This window comes from Erithacus rubecula, assembly GCF_903797595.1.
Source record: "Erithacus rubecula genome assembly, chromosome: 1".
Taxonomy (NCBI): domain Eukaryota; kingdom Metazoa; phylum Chordata; class Aves; order Passeriformes; family Muscicapidae; genus Erithacus; species Erithacus rubecula.
This window is the reverse complement of record NC_136658.1, coordinates 65,812,260-65,816,902: the sequence shown is the minus strand read 5'-3', so window position 1 is coordinate 65,816,902 and position 4,643 is coordinate 65,812,260. Positions and strand designations below refer to the sequence as shown.

At 37.6% G+C, this 4,643-nt stretch overlaps 1 long non-coding RNA gene across 1 annotated transcript; it reads left to right on the top strand.

Moving 5' to 3' along the window:
• Positions 1–301: 301 nt before the first annotated feature.
• LOC306809480 lies at positions 302–1,863 on the top strand. The gene is made up of 2 exons (XR_013776243.1): positions 302–504; positions 641–1,863. It is a non-coding gene; the product is annotated as an uncharacterized lncRNA (long non-coding RNA).
• The last annotated feature ends 2,780 nt before the right edge of the window (positions 1,864–4,643 follow it).

Sequence of the window (4,643 nt, the reverse complement as noted above, 5' to 3'; positions counted from 1 at the left end):
GTACTCTAATTGTTGGATATAAGCTTGACTGCCTTTGAATTAACAGTTAAAGCTGTATTCATTAATCTGAACAGGGAAGAGTGGGCAGACTGTCACAACACACCTCAGTTCAGTAGTCATGCAGAACAGGTGAAAGAATGCTAACCACTTACAAAGGGAAGCAGCTGATCTCCACCAGCCCCAGCACTTAATGATGAAGAGAAAGACAACCAACTGCAATATCCAGATTTACCATACATCTGAAAGTTCAGTCACAACAGGCAATGTACAACCTAGAATTAGCAGAATGATTAGTCTTAATGCTTTTAAATGCTTTACTAACTCAAGAACTACAAAGGACAGAATTCATAAATGTATTAAAGTCCATTTGCTGTACATACAGCTTTTGGGGAAAAAGATATTCCTTTGGGAAGTAAGCATGAAATTCACTACTTTTGAAGAAAATATAGGGAATGGCAGGGCTCATTCAGAAAGAGAAGGACCTGACCCAAAACTAGGGACGAGGTAAGGTGACATAAATGTTTTTGGTAAAGAGAAGCTGATTAAGGGGACAACTTCAGTTTATAAAACTTGATCAAATCCAATTTCAGTGCCTATTGAAATTTTCAATTCATCTTTATATTTTTACTTTTTTCCTCAGGAGACAGCTTGAGGGTTAACAGATTCATTCCTGAAGATATAAATATTTAACTTTTAAATGACATTGTTTTCTAATAGAAACTGCTGTGGTGTATGAACTGTGGCACAAAATCACTAGCAAGTCTTGCTGGGATAACCTAAGACGTTACAGTCTTTAGTTGTCTGTCCTATCTCTTTCCAGAAGATACTACCCTCATGGAAGTTGGTATAAAGGAATTGCCAGCAGTCCACCTACATGGCTTTATATTCTGGCACGTTAGTTAAATCCACTTTCACCAGGAGAGAGAGCTAAAACCAGTCATGCTAGGAGACTCTGCACACTTTATTACTGAGATGATATCTGCCAGCAGAGATGTAGGTGTTGGAGTGATTTGACTCAACATTTTAAACACAGCCAGACTTATGAGAGGTAGCACATAACAACCCTGAACTTTTTTTGTTGTTGTTTTTGGTTTTCTTGTTTTTGGTTTTGCCTTAGTCTTGCCAACAGACGATGCTGTGGAGTGGGATGCAGCAGAGGCAGCAATTCTGTAGGTAATCATTGTAGGAAGGAGCATTCATCTGAAAGAAATTAAATGGTTTCTGCAAGTGTATCTCAACTGAAAGTGTCATCACAATTGGAAACAGCTTGGAAATTGCTGATCATAACAGTCTTGTAAGCATTGCTTCTGAGAGTTGTGTGCTGTTGCCAATGCTTGTACAAATTACCTGGGACAGGTCTTCAAGTGACCATTTCTTTGTGCTATCACTGATTTTCTGAGCTGAAGCAACAACCTGCAAGACTGATACATACAATGAGCCTTAATTAAGACACATAATTGTTTTCAGGTTTCCTACCTGAATGTCACCAGTTGCCTAATCAGGGACCAGCTGCACTGTGCCTCTTGTATTTTTGTGTGAAGCTCACCTGGGAAGAAGCCAGAATATTGGGGGAAATTATGTGTGCTAAAAGATAGCTCTTGGCAATGAGATGAGGAATGGGAGATCTCACACAGGGCAAAGTCAGTGGGATCAGCCATGTGGAATCACCATCTCTTCAGTACAAATTGAATATTTTCTGTCTTCATTTTCCTTTACAAGAGAGGCTTTGTAAAATTTCCTCTCCCTGACAGAACTTGCTTTATAGTTTCTCACTGTAGCTGGATCTGGATAGCCTGGAGATAAACATTATATGAAAGAAAGGAGGTTTTCCAATCTATCTGAATAAAGCACTGGTGAAACTTTCATGAGAAAACATATGTTCCTTTATAAGAAATTTGTATATATCTCAGGAAGACTGCCTGCTCCTGAATGTGGAAATGACACAAGTAATATATACTATGCTATTTCCTGGTTTGAGATTAATAGCCCATAGTCAATATGCAGTCTAGGACCTATTTTCACACACAGAAAATGATGCCCTCTTGCATGAAGCATGAGGCATGAAAAATCTTGCTTCTTATTGAGATTTGTTTTGCCATAGAATTCTCTTCCCTAGCTGTAAAAAGAAATTGAGCTGTGAAGGAAATTTGTTATTAATGCTGTGCCATACTAAGCCTGAAATATCAAGACTCCCATATCAGATTTTGTGAACTTTGGATCTACCTAATCACAGATATGTTGGTATCTTCTCTATTAATTTCCATAAATATCTACTAAAATGAGACTAATCTGCACTTGTGATGGAACACAATTCTGTGGTGTGCACAGGACTATGTTGCCTGAACTGCATTTCACTGTGGCAGCTCCTTGGCTCCTTTCACACTGCCACCAAAAATTACTGCTTACTCTGATACTCAGCCAAGCTGAGTGTGGTATACCTTGAGATGCTTGTGAGAAAGGTACATCCATCTTTTAAATATCTCTTGGTAGTTTGGGATCTCAGTACTTAGGCAATATAGATTCCTTGAGTTGAAATGAGTAATTTAACTTGTAAACATTCATACAAAATAAAGCAAAGCATGGAGAAAGTGTTGTCTATTTAAATTTGAAAATAGTGTTTATATTTTTTTATACTTGTTTAAATTTCTTCTTTATGTCTTGTTACAGAGCAAACGTGATTTTTAAGTCCTTGTGCATTTTCTGACTTTTTTCAAGCAGTGGCAACAACTTCTACTTCAGGCTTATAAAGTGTAATTATGTCCAAAGTGTGCTGACTAAGCAACGTTCATGCCAAGAAAACAAGAACAGTGAAGATATTAAGATCAAAATAGACTTTTTTCCTGTGTGTATCTGCCTTGGCCTCCATTATGCTTTTCCTCTACAGATACCTATACAGAATCATAGAATGGTTTGGCTTGGAAAGGACCTTAAATCAGAGATCCTCTAATTTCAACACCTTCCATTAGACTAGGTTACTCAGAGCCCATTAATGCATAGGTAATGCCAATAGGTATCTTATTGCAACGTGAAACAGAATAGAGAAAGCAATACATGTGCTTATTCATTCTGAAAGTAGAAGAGATGAGTTAATTTCTGAAGTCAAAGCCTAGGTGCTCAGCTGTACATCATGCATTATCTTCATTAATCTACTGTAACAGAGCAGGAGTGGAGTGGTGAAACATCCTTATTCAAACCTCTGATACACTTCTTGGGCATAATGAGTGAACAGAGCATTCAGTACTCCCATTTGTATTCCTGCCTGGTAGGTGGAAAATAGGGAAAAGGAATGTGTGTGCATACATGAAGACAGATGTGCAAGCACCTGTGTTAGGCATTGAGTGATTTAGGGAAATGGCAAAATATGCCAGTGGTATTACTCATGTTGTTACATGTATTCCCATGTAATTTCTAGAGATCTAGAAGCAACATGTTGGTATAGATTTTGATTTGCAAACTGAATGTTGAGCGGATGATGGATTCCATGCTGTTCTTGGACACAGTTCACAGCTCTCTCCTACTCTGTGAGAAATGACTGCAATCATAAACCCATCACGTAATGAAGACTTCAGTAGGAGCAGGAAACACTACCACACCAGGAATTTGCAGGACATCTGGTAAATCAACAACATTACCACAAACATCATGGCCAACAGCCTGAGCTGTAGCAACAGTATATTCATTTTCCAAATGTTCCAACTGAGAAAGATGCTCAGACCATTCCCACTATACAGCAGATGGTTGACTGGGAAGCCAATATTTTCTCTATAAACAGAAGCTTACTCTTCCATCATTTTGCATGGGGACCAGATATTTTATTAGAGACAGGATTTTCTCTGGCCCATGTTCTGCTGAAGAAATATATATAGTGGACAGCATACACACTACAATATGGGCAATTGCAAGATACTGGAAGAAGTGTCCTGGCAGGCCACAAACATGAGAAACCTCTGAGGCAAACTGCCCCTCTTTTCATTTTTAATGATGTTAAACATATTTTAAGTGAACTAAAATGCATTAAATTGTATTACATATGACATAATCTCAAAACCACATGAAAATGAATCAATCTGTCATGCAATGGTGTCAGAGAGCCACAAAACAAGTCTAGTGATATAGTAGCTCTAGTGCTTAGTGTAATGATAATTTAGGATCCAAGTAATTAGCATAGTACAATTTCTAGTGCCTTAGTAAAGAAAAACCATCTGCAAAAATCAGTGGAAAATCAGTTTTGCCTTATTGAATATGTACTTCAGATAAAGCCTGGAAATAGAAAGCTGAATTGACATTGTGTGTTGACTTTGCAAAGTGCTCTCCAAATCATAATAGCGAATTTGCCTACAGAGAGAGAAAACAATTCCTTGTATTTCTAAAACTTCCAGACTTGCTTTCAGTCTGACAATAAAGGTTTTGATGTAAACCTTTTGTCTTTCTTCTCTTTATCTCTGTTCTAGCTGTAGTTGTAAATCACTGGATGGGTTCCTAGCTTCATTAATCCATGCTTTGTCAAATGCCCTATAAAAGACAGGAATTTTCTTAAAGCTGTTGCAGTCTGATATTTGAGTCTTCTGTGAAATGAAAGAGGAATATTTTACATGATGGACATATTCCTATACCTTTAAAAACACTGTTATTCTTTTCTTGCA